The 19,620-nt window shown below is 35.6% G+C and overlaps 1 protein-coding gene and 2 pseudogenes across 1 annotated transcript in view; all 3 read left to right on the top strand.

Moving 5' to 3' along the window:
* Nucleotides 1-19,620, top strand: part of LOC141416804 (ankyrin repeat domain-containing protein 26-like) — a 941,494-nt gene that overhangs the window by 296,185 nt on the left and 625,689 nt on the right. The gene's annotated exons all lie outside the window — the stretch shown is intronic.
* LOC141416498 (calcium/calmodulin-dependent protein kinase II inhibitor 1 pseudogene) lies at nt 895-1,193 on the top strand (annotated as a pseudogene).
* LOC141416496 (olfactory receptor 7E24-like) lies at nt 18,350-19,265 on the top strand (annotated as a pseudogene).

Genomic DNA, 19,620 nt, shown 5'->3' with positions numbered 1-19,620 from the left:
GAGCTGATAAGCAAATGAAGATTTAGAAATAGACAAAACATTTCAAATACAAATAAATGACAGGAATTAACTACATACCTCTCAATAATAATTTGAATGCTATTGGTCTCAATTTTCCAATCAAAATACACAGTAGCAGATAGGATAATAAAGAAAACCCAGGACAGGCACAGTGGCTTAGACCTCTAATTCTAGTTACTTGGCATGCAGAGATTGGGAAGATCTTGGTTTATGCCAACCCAGGGAAAAAGTTTGTGAGACCGCCTCCCCCCATCTTATCCAGTGACTGTGGAAAGTGGCACATGTTTTTGATGCCAGCTATGTGAAAAAGCACAAATAGGAGACTGTAGCCCAGGTCAGGCATAAAGCAAGAATCTGTCTCAGCCTTTGCTGCTCCCCCCTCCGCCCCTTGCAGCCCTGTGGCTCGCAGCTCACAGTCATCCTGCAGGACCCAGCGCCAAGGCCCTCCGCACCCGCTGCAGGACCGGCCCACCCGCTCCTCCTGGTGCGTCCTCCTCGGTCCCGCGCCCTCCAGGCTCTCAAGGACAACCTCCCCACCCACGGCTCGCGGCCCTGCCTCGCCGGGTCCCCGCTCAGCGGCCTGAGCGCGCTGAGGATGTGAGTCTGCTTGCCGCTGCCTGAGCCGCAGCCACTAGCGCGCGGAGCCCGAGCGCAGCACAGCAGCCGGCGCCGGTTTGGTCGCTAGCGCGGCCAGCGCACTCCTGCTCTAGCGGTGTCCCCTGGCCTCTCGCCAGCGCCAGAGCCGGCGCCGCCGCAGCCCGAGGGCCGTCCCCGACCGGCCGGCCGCCCCCGACCCCAGCGCTGCTGCTCCTGTCGGCCGCAGGCGGGGACGCGGGAGGAGAAGGTGCTGCCTTGGATCCCCCAGACGCGACCATGTCGGAATTGCTGCCTTATGGGATGAGAAGCTGAGCCCCTAAGGCGACGGCGGGGACATGTGCCAGATCTTCTCATGCCGCCTGCAGGACACCAACAACCTTTTTCGGTGCCCGGCAGAACAAGTGGCCGCCCAAGTTGGGCCAGATCGGCCAGAGCAAGTGGGTTGTTATTGAAGATGATAGATTGATGACTTGATGAGGAGTATGAAGGACAAGGCACCTCCTGGGGTGTCTGCACCCCACAAAGACAATGAGTTAAGAGAGAGAGTGAGAACAGCGGCGGGTGATAACGACTGACATAAACCAAAACCAAAACCAAAATAACAAAAAAGCATGGAAAAGAGACAGCGTTTTGAAACTTATTATTAGCTCACTATCCAGGATGAAATCAACAACCTGTATCCCGTGTTAGGCTGGGAGACAGATGAGGCAGGCTGGGAGACAGATGAGGCTGGGAGACAGAAGGAGGAGGAGGAGGAGAAGGGGAGGATTCTGAGGTCCTCAGGGAAAATTAAAATAAAAAGTACATAAAATTTAAAAATCACTATATTCACAGAACTAAAAAGTCTCAGTTGCAGCTATTTGTCAAAATTAATATCTATTTCTTTTTATATCTGGTGAATACTGCACAATTATAGATCTGGAATTTGAACCACTTTAATGAAGGCAGCACCAAGTGTTTTGAGCTGTCTGCATTCTTTGCTGATTTGGCTGTTCCTAATGTTTACATTAATCTTGCAAAAATGATTCTGTGCAATTGGATGTGAAATACTATCCAGTTTTTTTTTATGTTATCCTTGGATGTACAAAAAAATCAGAAAATGCTCTCTATAGATACTGTTTTATTTGGTCACCTTTTGAAGTTATCAGGAATGTGTTTAAAACAAGAAGGTAACTTTTCTAAGGAAAGGATCCTTGTTTTATTTTAAAATGATTTGTAAAGCTTGTGTCTCTTTGTTGCTGCAAGTTATTTGCCCAAGTTAATGCAAATGGACCCATTTTATATGTCAAGGAAAAAAAACCCAAAAAACAAAAAAAAGCTTGAGCTTTTTTTAACCTTGCCCCTGCAGTCTGTTGTGTGAGCTGCCTGTTTTTTCTCTAATATTGTGTGAGTTTATTCTCTTTAAAAGGACTGTAAAAAATTGTAATCACAAGAGTTCCAAATATGTTGAAATGCCAAAAGGTATTTTGATTTCTTTTTCCCCTGTGCTCTGAGTCCATGTGAAGGAATGCTTGGAGTGTCTTTTCTGTTATTTGTAAGGATTCTCTTAAAGCACACCAGCTTCCTGTTTTGCATGGAACTTGCAAAAATTCCTCTTGTGTGAGGAATCTTTTACCAGTTTTTGTTTGCAACTTTTGACCTCAAGAGGTTTCCCTTCCCTACCCTTCCCATTTTCCTCTTTTCTCAATTAGATATTCTGTATGTTGCACGTTGAGCCAACACACAGGGCTATTTCTCCAATGTACAATAAAGAATTGTTGTTGAAAAAAAAAAGAATCTATCTCAAAAATAACAAAAGAAACATGGGCTTGCAGCATATCTGAAGTGGTAGAGTGCAAGGCCTTGAGATCAACCCCAAGTATTGCCAAAATAATAGATCCAACTATTTGTTGTCTACAAGAAATGCACTTTGAGGGCAAGTACAAACAAGAACTTATAGTGAACATATGGACAGAGATATTCTAAGAAATGGAAGCCAAAAGACTGCAGGAGTAGCTACATTCATATCTTAGAAATTAGATTTCAAATCAAAATTCAAAGACAAAAAAAGACTGTAACTATCTATTGATAAAATGAGCCACTAAACAAGAGAACATAACACTTATAAACATATATATGTATATGTATATCCATATATATATCACAAACATTGGATAACTCATTTATTGAACTAACACTATTCGATATAAAAGCACAGATAGAATCCAACACTTTGTTATGTGGATTTTAATACTCTGGACTCACACATAGTTAGGTCATCAGACAAAAAATATCAACAAAGGAACTTCATAATTAAACAACCATGTAGATCAAATGGATTTAACAATAATGTAAAGAATATTCCATCCATTAGCCACAGAATAAACTAAATTGCCTATTACCCATCGAACTTTCTTAACAGTAGATGATATTTTAGGACATAAAGCAAGACCTAATGAATACAAGGAAATAGATATAATTTCCTTTATATCATCAGACCACAATGGAATAAAACTAGACATTAACTACAGAAAATATAAAAACACATGGAGACTGAAAAATATACTTTGATGATCAGTGGGTCATTAAAAAAGTAAGGAAGTGGGGACATCAGTGAATTCCTAGAATCAAATGAAAATAAAATTCACTTACCAGAACCTTCAGGACACAACAAAGTCAGTGTTATGTGGAAAGTATTTAGTCATTAAGTGCCAACATTAAAAAACCAAAGAGATCAAATAAATAACCTAATGATGTACCTTAAGCTCTTAGAAACACAAAATTAAGAAACAGTCAAAATTAGCAGATGGAATAAATTAATAAAAATCTGGGCATATATTAATAAATTGGAGACTAAAGGAACAACACAGAGAAACAAAATAAAAAGATGGCTTTTTGTAAGGTCTAGTTTAAAAAGAAAAGATAAACAAGAGTGACAAATCTTTCATCAAAGTAATGGAAAAAAAGATTTAAAAAACCCAAGTTAAGCATTGTAGAGGTGAAAAGTGGGATAATACAAAATAGCAGTGAAATTCAGAGGATCATTAGGGAACACTTTGGATAGTTATATTATAATAAATTGGACAACCTAGAAGACATGGATAAATTTCTAGATGCATATGGCCTACAAAATTTGAAGCAACAGGCTATAAACATCTTACACAGGTCTGTAATGAGCAATGACATTGAAGAAGGAGTCTATAGTCTCCCAACAAAGAAAAGTACAGGACTAGATGGATTCACTGCTTAATTCTACCAAAACTTTAATGAAGAATAAACAACAACACTCCTCAAGATATTGTATGAACTATACAGAGAAGTAGCTCTACCAAATTCATTCCATGAAGAATTTATTACTCTGATACCAAACCCATATATGGAAACTACAAAAAAACAATTTATTGACAAATTTCCTTCATGAACAGAGGCAAAATTTTCAATAAAAATGAATAAAATTCATATTACAAAGATAATGCACCATCAAGTTAGTTTCATTCCAAGGATACAAGGATTGTTCAACATACACAAATAGATAAATGTAATACAGTTTATAAGCATAACAAAGAATAAAAATAAAAATATCTCAATACAGGCAGAAAGAACTTTGGCAAAATTAATGAAAATTTTTGATGAAATAGTAATGGAGGAAATGTAGCTCAGCATAATAAAACCTATATATGCACACAACAGCCAACATCACTCTAAATGGGAAAAAACTCATAGCATATTCCCTGAAGTCAGAAAAAAGACAAGGTATTTAGTCTTTCCACTCTTATTCAGTATAGGTTTGATTTCCTAGCCAGTTTAATAAAGTAAAAAGAAGAAATAAAAATGATACAAATAGAGAAATAAGAAGCCATGTCAACCCTATTTGCCCGATGATATGATCTATAATTAAAACACCCAAAAGATTCCCTTAATAAACTTCAAGACTTGAAAAACACTTGCGACTAAATATCAGGATATAAAATCAACACAGAAAAAATCCATAGCCTTTTGAAATACCAGTAAAAAATAAGCTGAAAAATAAACAAAAAAACCCAATTTCTTTCATAATAGCCTCAAAAATAAAATCCATGTAGGTATCATGCTTTAATCAGATTAAACCTTTCTATTACTTATTATGTATTCTTTCTATTGCTTATTCTTTCTATATCACTCTGCTCCCTACTTTTCAATAGCTTCCAGAACAGTGCGTTGTATTATCATCATGCACACATAAAATATGTTTCAGTATTATTCGCTCTCTATCATCCACTTTCCCTCTCCCTCTTCCCTATAGTCCCTTCAGATAAAAGGACTAATACAACCATGTTCTCCATCTATATCAATATCTATCTATCTATCTGTCTCTCTCTCTCTCTCTGAAAAAATACAGTTTAATTTTTTAAGGTAGCTCTACTGGGAGTTTCCTTTGACATTTCCCTGTACTATAACTGTATGGATTATAACTGCAATGGTATGTTCTTATTCAAAGTTTTCTTTCCACCAACACTGGTTCTATTTACATAGTTACGTCACCAACACCACCTGAAAATGGGCCTCTCTAAACTGTTTCCTAAGCATGACAAAATGATTCTGTTGGTGATGTTGAAGAAGAGAAAGTGGAGAATGGTAACTAACATCTTGAAATGTTTTGAGGACTTTCTAAGTTGCAGGTGCCATGAGTACCCATGGTGTTTAGTATTACAGAAAATGAAGGAGCACATTGATTTTAAGTAACATGGATCAGGTTGATAGGCAGAAAAGAGTGCTGTCATACATGAGTTGGAGTACCTTATTACAGTCACAGGACATTATACTTGGAGAACCCTGGCACATTGCCCCTTGATATCACAACCTGCCAGTCCAGGAAGAGACCCATTCTCCCTATTCTTTCCTATTTGGGTTCATGGTTGATCACAAGACAGAAGATTTATGTATTACATAAAATATTGAAAATAATGTTTCAATATTATTGTTAATAATAATAAAATAAAAAATCAGGTCCTCTGATGTTAGTGTTTTATTTTTCAAATAAGACACTTTGCTTTTATCTTCATAGAATTATATGCATATATACAGAGAAACATGAAATATTCCCTTTTGCTTTTGAGTTTTCAGAGCCTATGATTTGACTAACACACATGTGGCATCAAAAGTAATCTGTGGAGCACTGAATTAGATGCTTCCTTGATGTCCAAAATTGGCCATAAGCACCATGGCTTCAAAACAGTGGTAGTTACCTTTCTATGATTTCTTCCATTTCAGGAATCTCCTGCTGAACTAGAGACAAGATAAAAATAACACTTCTTTGTGTGATTTTTATCAACACATGGACCCTATACTTCCATTTGGATCACATTTACATCAATCAGTTATTTAAAAACAGGCAGGTTTTCATGGGTATAAAAGGAGAAGAGTGTACAGATGACAGGCACAAGTAACCTTGTACCTTAGGGTGAGACACATTTTAGATCTTCACTTAATCCAGGCTCCGATACCATTTGAGAATTTTGTTCACCAGTGAGTCCAGTATTTCCATTAGAGGGGGTTATTTAACTAAAATAGTCAAGTTTATTAAGAGATTCCATGTCCCAGACATCTCTTAATGTCACAAATGTTAAGTAGCTGGGCATCATTCTCCCTAATCCCATGAAGCTTTATGAGCACAGATGGCTGGAGATACTTGCACATACTCTGCACATTTTGTCTTGTTAATAAACAGTGGCAGGGGACAAAAATGTTGATTTTCTGACTTATATCTGGGTGCTAGGAGGGATGTAAAAATATATTATTGCTCCCTGTGAATTTGAAATTTCAGACTGCCAGGATAAAGTTGACAAGAAATCTTCAGAACGAGACGGTGTAGGTGATAATGCCTGGTTTGTTTCAGACAGGGTCTGTAGTGTAGGCCAGGCTTTCCTTCAACTGGAAATTTCCCTGGTTCAATGTCTTGAGTGCTAGGATTACAGTTTTGTGCCATGAAACCTGCTCCTGATTTTTTAAAGTGCTAATTATAGGAATTGAAAAGCAAAAATGGATATATATTATTCATTTGAAATTAGAGAATTACCTCCCATCAACACTTTTTGTAGAAATTTTCACTTATGTGTCCTGGAGAGAGGAACAAATAAATTCAAAGGATTGTCCTAATAAGAAAGTTACATTTTAAAAGACTCATGTTCTCAGTTAACATTGTGTATCTCTTAAAGCATTTAAAAATTTTTATTCATTTTTTCACATGTGCATACATTGTTTGGGTCATTTCTGTCCCCCCCCCTTTCCCCCTCATTTCTAGGCAGGTCCTGTTCTGCCCTTACCACTAATTTTATTGAAGAAAAGACATAAGCATAGTAGAGAAGACAAAGTGTTTTTGCTAGTTGAGTTAAGGATAGCTATACAGAAATACCCTTAGCATTGTTTTCATGTACACATGTGTTAGAAAGCATGTTGATTCATCTCTAAGTAATCTTTACATTTGAAGTAGATCAGTGTAGTTCACAGAATATTTAAAACCACTTTCCAATGTAAACTAGTATATTTTGGGGCAATAGATTTAATAGTCTGTACTACTTAATTGAGCTTAAAAATGGTTTTTAGGAAATCTATTTTTTGAAACACAAATCAATAATGAAATGGAAATATTCATAGGAATATTTACTAAAATATTCATGGCAATAATTCCATATATATATGTATAAAACTGAGGGTGACCTGTTAGATATAGCATGTTAAACACTTCCTTACAATAATTGTATGAATTAAATATTTATTACTCCATTTTATAATTTTTTATTGTTTTATTATTCATATGTGCACAGAAGGCTTGGGTGCCCCTGCCCCCCCACCTTCCATTTTATAATTGATGGAAATGACATTATTCCCTGGTGTATTTCCTGTACTCTTTTCTTTTGGAGGTGTGCTGTGAGATGTGTTTAAGTTATAGCATAATCTTTTCTGATTTTTCTTGTTCATTCCTAATTAAATCATACTGTGGCCAGAGAAAACAAAAAGTCCAATTTTCCTTTATGTAGTGGAAGTAAGAATATTGAAATCCACATATCAGGATAGAGTTATATAAAGAAATATATTAATTAGAAATAAAAAGGTTTGGGATCAGATCTGGTCTTTAAGAAATCTCTTGGGCACAAAAATTCATAAGTACAAATAATCGTTTATTACCAGGAAATCAATGTGACTGTGCTAGCATAGAATGCAGAATCAAGACAAAGAAAAAGCGAAGCTCTGTCTTACATACAGGTGGTTTCCAGATATCTAATTGGTATGATTAAGATAAACCTGTACAATACTTTAAAATTTCAAATGTTCATTGTATTCATTTTTTTTTCAATCATTGACAGATACAGTGAACATAAGTGCCAAACGTGTGGTCAGAGATACCATATGATAATTTCTCATTTCAAAACCATTTTTATGAAAATCTGAAATTCAACAAAGTCAAGGATATTTGTTACATGCCAAAAAAGTTTTAAAATATAAACAGTACTTGGTGAGCAATGACATTCACAAATGAGGGAAATCAGAAAACCGAAGAATGCTGAAAAATTCCTGGAATATGACAGGCACACAAAACTGTCTTTGGTATTATGAACAGCCAATTTCCTAGCTCCTATAAAGTGTTCATAAATACTCTAAACCAATGGTAATTCTTTCATTTCATAGAAAAACATGGTCAATTTGTATATTTCTTAATTTCCTACTATTTGATGTTTTGCTTAAAAAAGGATGGCATTACTAATTTATTTTTTGGAAACATTAGATTATTTTTTACAGTGATTCTATGATTGTACCAACTAATATTCTTGCTCTTTTAATATGGCTCAGAAGATGTCAATAAAAGAGGTGTGGGCAGAAGGAGGCAATTATCTTAGAAACCTACAATGAAAGGATACTAATAATGGGTTTGGCACAATTGGGAAATAATGGAGGAAGATATATGAAATTCAAGTATGAATTCTTGTGAATACTTGCATTGAAAATATGTGGAGTGCTTGGGGCATTTTATTTGTTTCACTTTCTAACAAATTTTCTTTTTTCAAAGGGTACTGAGAGTGCAGAAAGAAAAAATGTAACATGTGTCTCAGAATTCCATCTGAAGGAGTTCTCAGAAGGTCCATGACTGCAGTCTATCCTCTTTGGACTGTTTTTGTCCATGTACCTGGTCACAGTTCTTGGGAACATGCTGATCATCCTGGCTGTTAGTCCTGACTCCCACCTCCACACTACCATGTACTTCTTCTTCTCCAATCTTTCCTTGGATGACATCTGTTTCATCTCCACCATCATCCCCAAAACAATTGTGGACCTAAAAACTCATAGCAGAGCCACCTCCTATGTGGGCTGCCTGTTGCAGATATCTCTGTTTATCATTTTTGCATATATGGATAGTATGATTCTGACTATGATGGCCTATGACATGTGATGGCCATCTGTCATCCTGTGCATTACCCAGGGATTATGAATCCTAGATTCTGTGTCTTCTTAGTTTTGGGTTTTTTTCACTCAGCCATTTTTTTTATTTATTTAGACTTTTTATATTACAGTTTTTATTCTCACAGGTGTACACATTGTTTTAGCAACCTCTCCCCCTTTCCCTGCTTCTGGGCAAACCTGTTCCACCCTGTTTCTCTCTGACTTTATTGCAAAGGAAACATAAAAGATATTAACAAATACATAGTGTTTCTTATAGTTTGAGATAAAGATATTTACAGAGATTCCTAGCATTGCTTCCATGCACATGTGTATTGCAACCCCCACTGGTTCATCTCTACCTGACCTCTTCACTACTTCCTAGTTCCCTTCCCATAGTGGCTTCTGCCAGTTTAAGATTACTATATTCACTCCTCTACAGTGAGCATATCAACCACATTCAAGTTTTAAGTTTCCTTCCTTTTTCCTACTCCTCCTGTGAGTATTCTCCCCTTAGTGTGTGACCCATGTCCATTAATATTTCTGCATTTCTTTTGGTCTATAATCTACTAAATGAGGGAGAATTTTGGCCTTCAGAGCCTGGCTAACTTTGATTAAAATGATGTTCTCCAGTTACATCCATTTATTGAGAATGACAAAGTTTCATTTGTTTTTTGTGGCTGAATAAAATTCCATTGTGTATAAATATCACATTTTCTTAAACCATTTTTCAGCAGTGGGGCATCTTGGCATAGCCTTTTTGAATCCCAGTTGCACAATTTTATTTTCTTACAACTTGCATGCTTTAAGGTTGTAGAAATTGCTAATTTCTTCTGTCATCCTTCTCAGCTCTTAAACCTTGCTTGTACGGATATCTTTAGCCATAGAATAATCATGTATGTTGTAGGTATCATACTTGGTGTTTTCTCCCAAATACATGATCCTTCTCTCATACTACAGAATTATTTCTTCAATTCTGAAATTCGCATAATCAGGTGTGAGGTATAAAGCCTTCTCCACCTGTGGAAATCACGGATAGTTATTTTTTATTTTATGGGATGGGGCTTGGAGAGTATTTTGGATCTGCTGTTTGTCATTCCCCTAGAAATTATTCAGTGGCTTTGCTGATGAGCACCGCTGATGTTCACCCCTATGCTGAATCCCTTCATCTACCACCTGAGGAACAAAGACATTTTCAGTGCATTGAATAAGCTCCAGAATAGGATAGTGTACTCTCAGGTTCTTTGGCATTCATTTAGAATGTAGTTCAGGAAAGAGAAAAAGCAGAAAACTAGACTTAAATTTATTAATTTTTTTCTGCCACAGTACTTTTGGAGTTTATAGTTTTAATTCATTATCAGTTGTTTTTTATAGAATGATTGTTAACATGGTTGTTAAATTGGGATTTCCCTAAATAGATATAAAGATTTTGTCTGGGAAGATGAACAATTTCAGAGGTGGATAATAATGATATTTGTCTACAAATGGTGGCATTATTTGCTATGAAACTACACTGGTCATAAGGTTCAGTTTTACTATGCATATCTTGTCCCATTGAATAATGGTAATAAAAAAAACTGATAGAATTTTAAAAAATGGATAAAATTGATAATGTTATTAATATTACTGATCTTCTTCCTGAGTAGAGGACACCAAAATCTTGTTTGGATCATCATTTCTTTTCTCTTTCCACAATCATGGAACACAAACCTGCGTATTCCTCCTGTCCAGGATATCCTACCAGCTTCATAAATACTACTGAAATATCATATCTATTTCATTCATTCTCAAAAGCAGAGTTAAAGACAGGCTTTGATTTAGTTCCCATATTGGAAACTGCAAAGCATATAAAAAGGAAATATACCTGAGAGGTACCTGAAGTAAATCCCACTACCCATTTTGTGATGCTTTCTTTTGCTTAGGAAACAGTTGAAAAGATCAGTGTGTCTGGCTGGGAGATTTAATATTTTTCTTTTCTCTTATTTATGATTTTTTTTCATCTTCTGTTGTTCCCCTTCCTCAGCAATTGGTTGTTCCTCCTTACAATAGTTCCTCTTCTGCTTTTGTTTTTTATTATTGTTATGCTGGGTGGGGTTACATTGTAGTATATACAATTGTTCTTACAATATAGCAAATATATCATACTTGAATTCACCTCCTCTGCTATTCTCTTTCATCCCCTTCCCCTGATTCCTGGAATAGTTTCAACAGTTACCGTTTTTGCATTTACTTATATGTGTATACATTATTTGCAACACCTTCCCCCTTGCCCTGGTGCCAGCTCCCCACCTCCAGGCAGAACCTGCTCTTCCCTCCTGTTCTCTGATTTTGTAAAAGAGAAAACATAAAAGATATAAGAGAAACACAGCATTTAGATTTCTTGTGTTGCTTACATGCATATATGTATTACAACCCAGATTCTTTTATCTTTACCAGTCCTCTTCACTACTCCCTAGCCCCCTTCCCATAGTGGTCTCTGACAGTTTAAGATTATTATATTATTTCCTATACAGTGAGCAAATCAGCCACATTCAAGTTTTTTGTTTCCTTCCCTTGACTTAACCCTCCTGTGCATGGTCTCCCTTGAGTGTGACTCATGTCCAATAATATTATTTCATGTGAGTCTATAATCTGCAAATGAGGAAGAACGTGCTTTTTTGGTCATCTGAGCCTAACTTCACAAAAAATGATGTTCTTCAGTTCCATCCATTTACCTGTGAATGACAAAATTTCCTTCTTCATTGTGGCTGAGTAAAATTTCATTGTGTATAAATTCCACATTGTCTTAATCCATTCATCAGTAGAGGGGCATATTGGCTGTTTCCATAGGCTTAGCTATTGTGAATAGCACTACAATAAACATGGGTGTGCAGGCACCCCATGAGTAGTAACCTGACTCACATTTCTTCCATTATATTCCCAGCTGTGAGGTGGGATCTTAGCGTGGTTTTGATTTGTATTTCCTTTATGCCCAGAAATGGTGAGCATTTTTTATGTATTTTTTAGCCATTTGGGTTTCTTCCTTTTAAAACATTCTGTTTAGTTGGGTTGTCCATTTCTTCATTGGGTAATTAATTTGGGGGGAAAATTAGTTTTTTGAGCTCCCTATTTATAGTTGTTATGTCCCTTGTCTGATGTATAGTCAACAAAGATTTTCTTCCATTTTGTGAGAAATCTGTTCAATTTAGAGACCATTTCTTTCGTTGTGAAGAAGCTTTTTTAATTTCACTTAGTCCCATTTGCCAATCTTTTCTCTTAGTTTTGGGCTGCTTGAGTTCTACTGAAGAAATCTTTGCCTATACCTGTTGCTTCTAGTGTATTCCCTGCTCTTTCCTGTACTAGCTTCAAGATTTCAGGTCTGATATTAATGTCCTTAATCCACTTTGAGTTGATATTAGTACAGGTTGACAGGCATGGATCTATTTTCAGTTTTCTGCAGGCAGATAACCATTTTTCCCAGCAACATTTGTTGAAGATGCTTTCTTTTCTTTATCATATGTTTTGGGTGGTTTTGTCAAAAATTAGGTGAACATTGCTGTGTGGATTCATATCTGGGTCCTCTTTGTATTCCACTGGCCTTCATATCTGTTTTTGTGCCAGAGCCATGCTGTTTTTATTGCTAAGGCTCTATAGAATAGTCTGAACTCAGGTATTGTGATACCTCCACCATTGCTCTTTTGCTCAGTATTGCCTTGGTATTTACTGTCTTTTGTGTTTCCAAATGAACTTTAAGGTAGATTTTTCAATCTCTGTTTTGAATGCCATTGAGATTTAGATGGGAAATGGGTTGAACGTGTTGATTACATTTGGTAATATGCCGTTTTTACTATGTTGATTCTGCCCTTCCATTAGCAGAGGAAGAAAGAAATTCTTTGATTTCTTTCTTAGATCACTTGTACTTCTTGTAGAGGTCATTTTCATCCTACATTAAGTTTAGTCCTAGGTATTTGATCTTTTGAGGCTATTGTAAATGGATTGTTTTCCTATATTCTTTCTCAATCTGGTCATGCTTGGTATTTTGAGAGTATACTGATTTCTGTAAGTTGGTTCTGTATCTTCCTATTTGCTGAAGCTTTTTATGGTGTCTGTGAATTTTTGGGTAGAGTTTTTGGGTCTTTGTGGTATAAGATCATGTCATCTGCAAATAGGGATAGTTTGACTACTTCTTTGCCTATTAGTATTCTTTTTCTATCTTCATCTTCCATTATTGATCTGGCTAGGATTTCCTAGACTATGTTGAAAAGGATGGGGATAGTTGGCACCCTCGTCTCATTCCCAACTTTAGGAGAAATTATGTTGGTTATAGGTTTGTCATATATAGCATTAATAATGTTGAGGTACCTTCCTTCTATTCCTAGTTTCATCAGAGCTTTTATCATAAAATGGTAAAACGTTTGAATATAATGGTTGAATATTATTGAAGGCTTTTTCTGTGTATATTGAGTTGACTGAGTGATTTTTGTTTTTGCTTCTGCTAATATTCTGTATTACATTTAATGGTTTGTGTATGTTGAATCATCCCTTCATTCCTGCAATGAAGCCAACTTATTCATGGTGTATGATCTTTTGTATATGCTGTTGGATTTGGTTTGCCATTATTTTATTTAGGATTTTTGCATCAATGTTCATTAAGGAGACTGGCCTGTAGCTCTCGTTTTTGGAGGTGTCCTTGTCCAATTTGGGGTAAGTATTGTTTGCTGTTCTCCTCAAAGGATGTGTGTTTAGTATATATATACACACATATATGACACACACAGATAAATATACGTACATATAGTATATATATGCCCTGCATAAATTAATAAAAATAATATATCTTTACATTTTGTCATTTTTATTATGTTTTATTGGTAGATCACAGTGGCTTTCATGACATTACATGTTTAATCTTTGATTTATGTACAGTAATGCTACACTCTTGGTCAATGATATCATTTAATGACAACAAAAATTGATGGAGAGGACTTTTGTAATTATTTTTTAAAACTTCATGAATATTTGGGTGAGCACTAATATTCATAAAGAGAGATCAGAAATCTCAAAATTGATTAAAAACTCCTGGGAGGTATTTATCACATAAAATTATTTTCTGATCATGAATTGTGAAGCTTATAATTAAGATACTAGCACTTACTATGTGATCACAAATATCCTAAGTCAAGAAAACTCATATACATTTTGTAGAATGTAAATGCATAATGTGTGTATGATGTAAAATATATGTGTGTGTGTGTACTCTTTGTGAAGTACTGGTGTTTGAACTCAGGGCCTCATGCTTGCAAAGCAGAATATCTACTTATTTAAGGTAAGCATTCAGCCCTATCACTGCTTCTTAATGTTCTTAAATGAGAAATGTTTTCATCTTAAAAATAGAAATGACATTTTTATTCTCTTTTTCATCTTAAAAGAGTACGTTTGTCTTACCTTGATCATGGGTTTGTCACATTTGATGTTCTTGGCCTTCTAACGTTCACTTGAGTTTTTTAAGGAAGTGTGTGGAGAAATTGAGATTATCATTGCTTAGAAATAGGGCTGAAAACAGTGTATAGACCTCAAGAAAGAATAGTTTGATTGTAAATACTTGGAGTCAAAATATATACAGAGGGCTGGGTGTCTGTCTGTTTCCTTTCATGTATCCTCTCCATTTTCAAAAAGAGAATAGTAGATAGAACCAAAAGTAACATTTGTTTCAAAATTTCATCTCATAGTGCTCTCAAAGGATCAAAATAAAGCTGTCTCAGAACTTTGGACTCTTCCAATCTACATACCTGGTAACAGTTTTGGAAACCTGATCCTCATCCTGTCTATCCACTCTGACTCCCACCTTCACACCCTTATGTATTTCTTCCTCAGAAGTCAGCCCTTGGATGACATCTGTTCATCTCTACCACAGTCTCAATGAGACATCAGAGTCATCTCCTATGTGCTCTACTTGACACAGATATCTTTTAATCTCATTTTTGATGTATGGATATACATATGGATACACATGGATGTATGGGCCTGACTGTGATGGCTTATGCTTAGTTGTAGATATGTGTCACCCCTTGCAGTACTCAGTTTTCATGAAACCTGAAAGTTGTGAATTATTTGTTTTTTTGTTTTTGTTTTTGTTTTGCCTTGTAGATCCCCAGTTGCACAATTTCATTTCTTTATATTTTACCTACTTCAAGCATACAAAAATATATCTTCTATGATAAACCTATTTCCTTAAACTTATCTGTTTTGACAACTTCATAGACTGACGTTCATTCCTGGTAATGTATTTACTTTTTTCACCAACTCCGAGATACTTTTTATCTTAATATAAAATTGTTTCTTACATTGTGAGTGTCCTATGAGCAGGTGGGAAGTATAAAGTCTTTTGCCCCTGGTGTTCTCACTTGCCAGACTCTCATTTTGTATAGAACAGGGTTGGAGTGTACATTGAATCAGCTGAGGAACATTCTCCCAAAAGCTGCACTGATATCAATGATCAACAGTGTGTACCTCCATTCTAAATCTTTTTATATGCAGACTTGAGGCACAGAGACATAAAAAGTGCTCTGAAAGGACTCCACAGCAGAACCATCTAATCTCAGGCCCTGTGACATCCATTGGGAGTATAGTTTGGAAAAATTGATGAAATTTAACATCTAGAGTTATTAATACTGATTGTTTGGTGATACTTTTTTTTATAACTTTATGGTTTTCTTATGATTTATGACAGTAAAATTGTGGGTACCAGCATTGACATGTGAGAAGAATAGGGAATTTAAAAATTGAGTATAGACTTTTAGGTTTAAAGATACTAAGTTTTCTTGAGATGTATTTTGTCATTACCTTCACAAGGATGTAAAGATAATATATATTATTCAACTTTGTACATAATGTTGTTAAAAGGATAAGCTTTGTGATGAATATTTTGCCTCAAATATGGAAATTGAAGCAGATGCTACTTTCTTGGAAAATAGGAGAAAATGATGTCTTGAAATTGAAAGAGGGAAGAAGAGGGCACTAAGGTGATAGAGACACTTTTTGGTGGTAAATGAATGGAACAGGAGTTCATCAGGTGTGAAAGGATGAATATAGTGCAAATACTGTGTACCCATGTATTTAAATGGAAAAATGATACCTTCTAAAACTATTCTAGCAATGGTGGTTGGGAGGTAATAAAGTAGAATGGTGGATATATTTGATACATTGTAAGAAATTTTGTAAATGTCACAATGTACTGCCACCCAGTACAGCAAAAAATATTAAAACAAAACAGAAACAAAAAAAATCTCTGTTAAATGTTAAGTGAGTTCTTCATTGGTTTTTAAATATTGGCTATAAGCAGTGAGGCTTCAACATGTTTGGTGCTATCTGCCATTTCATCCTTTGCAGGAGTATTTCTTCAAATTAGAACAAGATAAAATATCTATTGTTTGCAGGAATGTCATGGAACCATGGCCACTATAACTATTTAATCACATCTTCATTAATTACTCAAAATCATAGCAGAAATTTACCTAGATAAAAAGCACCAATTAAAGGTGGTAGTAAAAATTATGCCTGAAACTGAGATACATTATAAAAATAAACACAATGCAGGCTACAATGCCATTTGAAAACTTTGTCAGTTAGCTTGCTACTTCCATCATGATGTAGTTCCTTTTCCTTTATATCTATCACAGCCAGCACTTTTTGTCATATTTCTCCTGGGGGCCACACATGTTGTGTATGTGCAGTCTCTCTCCCTATTTTCATTATGTAATATGAACACAGACGGATTGACAATTATTCTGCATATTTAGATGAATCAATGACCTGGCACAAAGATATTCATTTTTGACTCCTGATCCTAGTAATATCTCCTCCTCTGGAGCTGCTTGGAAATGTTACATGTTGAAATTTCATGGCGTATTGTCAAAAATAGGATAATTGCAGCAATGACTTCAGGGTTAAAATTCATAGCAATCTTAATAAGAGGATGTAGATGATAATGACTAATTTTTAAAGATAAAACAAATGCAACTGACTAAGAGTAAAACTGAACATGCATTGAGGATTATAAATCAGAGCACCATCTCATTCAAAAACTTTTATTCAAATTCTCATTTTTGTTACATTAAGTGATGAACACAGATAGTGAAACAACTGTCATAACTATGAACTTACAAGTTAAATGATGTCTCTCTGACACTGGATGATGCAAACTTTAAAGTATTATATTGTAAGGTAATAGGTGTTGTGCTTTCTACTATATGAATGGGCTTGAGGCACTTTTTATGTAGATTATTTGATGAAAATTTTTTATAGATACATAAACAAATACTGACATAGACATAGTGACAGGAAAATATACCCACCAAATTCATGAAAATAGTCCCTTTCCTGGACAGGTGTGCCAGAAAAAAATCATGCAGTTACCAAGAGCTCTAAGTCCATATGTAAAATTTTAGAAGTGTATGAAATGTTACTTCAGAAGCATATATTAGCAAATGTTCATATGCTAATATGGGAATATGTGACAATTATAATAATAGTAATAATAATAATAATGAAACATTTTCTATATGTAAACAAAAATTCAAAGACAGTGGCCACTTCTCTGGTTAAGGAAGTAACAAATAACTTCAAATGCTGTTATTTTCATAATACAGGTTTTGATATGAAGTCAGGCTATTTGTATTTTTAAAAATGCCCACATTCATTTATAAATATGTTTATAGATAAGATGAAAACTGCTGGGTAGCTAATTAAAAATATAAGGTACGTTCTTAAGGTAGGCAAATATTATCCACATTTGCCTGCACAGGTGTGTGCAGGCACATAATGATGTGTTCTGATTAGAAACTATACAAACATGAGTTTGGTGTTTCCATAAGGCAATCCTTGCTTTTACAGAGGGTCAATCTATATTTTATGCCTGGGGAAATTATATCAGTGTCTTAGGATGGAATAAGGCATAAATGTGCACTTCTAATTTCCTTCAATCAGAATATTTTTCTTAAATGTGTGTGAGAATATTTATTTTACATTTTTTTGTAAATGAGTGGAATATATTTTACTGTCACCATGGACTTGGTAATAGTAATGTTCTGGGTGTTCTAACATGGTTTACTTGAGTAGCACTACATTAGGTGTTTAAGAACTAAGAACAAGGTGAACGATATATAAACTATTAGCATAAGAGTGCTAAGAAGATTGGGTTTGTCCCAAATGAAAAATGCAACAAGTATATGAAACTGAAAGGAGACATTTTTACTTGTCAGTACCTGTATTCAAAATATGTAATGTCCTGGATGTATTTTGATTTACCAAATTTTTTCAATAACATTTCTTTTCCAAAAGGGATCTGAGTAATTTAGAAGCAATGGGTTTAATCCATGTCTCAGAATTCCAACTCATGGGCTTCTCGGGAGACCCTGACCTACAGCCTGTCCTCTTTGGACTGTTCCTGTCCATGTATCTGGTCTCAGTGTTTGGGAATCTGCTCATCATCCTAACCATCAGCTCTGACCCCCACCTCCACACCCCCATGTACTTCTTCCTCTATAACTTACCCTTAGCTGACATCTGTTTCATCTCCACCACAGTCCCAAAGATGATTATGAATATAAAGAGTCACAGCAGAACTATCTCATATGTGGGGTTCCTGACACAGCTGTCTCTTTTTATCATTTTTGTATGTATGGATGATATGCTTCTGACTGTGATGGCCTATGACTGATTTGTGGCCATCTGTCACCCTCTGCATTATACAGTAATTATGAACCATCACCTCTGTGTCTTCTTAGTTTTGGTGTCATTTGCACTCAGTGTATTTGAATCCCAGATCCACAATTTGATGCATTACAGATTTCTTGTTTCAAAGATTGAGAAACTGCTAATTTCTTTTGTCATCCTTCTGAACTCCTTAACCTTGCCTGTGCATACAAATTTAGTCATACCTTACTTATTTGTATTGCTGGTGTCATACTCGGTATTTTCCCTGTTTCAGGGATCATTTTCTCATACTGTAAAATTATTTCCTCCATTTCAAATATTTCAACCTCCAGTGGAAGGAAGAAAGCCTTCTCCACATGTGGGTCTCACCTGTCAGTTTGTTTATTTTATGGAACAGCCCTTGGAGAGTACTTTGGTTCAGCTTTTCCCAGTCTCCCAGAAACAATGTGGTGGCCTCATTTATGTACACAGTGGTCACCCCAATGCTGAATCCCTCTATCTACAGCCTGAGGAACAGGGACATCAGTAGGACTCTGACGAAGTTCCAGAGAATGACAGTGTAATCTTTAATCATATGGCATCCATCTTGGACAAATGTGTAAAATTTAGAAAAACTGAACATGTGGACCTGCTACTACTGCTTTTTGGGACAGATTTCTTTTAAAATTCTTGGCTTTAATTTCTTATAGTTTTATCATTTAAGGGGATTTAATTGGCAAATGGGTGGAGAATATGGAGTTTTACAAATGAGCACAAATTTCAGTTTAGGAAGTTTGTTACTGGCAGTTGACAATAATGATGTTTGTCCCAAATTGTGAATGTGAAGAATGTCACAAAACTGAAACTAAAATATTTGATATGGTACATGTGTAGCTATTTATAATTTGTCACAATTAGTGGAAATGAAAAGTTGTTGAA

Source organism: Castor canadensis, chromosome 14 (assembly GCF_047511655.1).
Source record: "Castor canadensis chromosome 14, mCasCan1.hap1v2, whole genome shotgun sequence".
Lineage (NCBI taxonomy): Eukaryota > Metazoa > Chordata > Mammalia > Rodentia > Castoridae > Castor > Castor canadensis.
The sequence above is the reverse complement of the archived record's forward strand: the minus strand, read 5'-3'. Positions and strand labels throughout refer to the sequence as shown.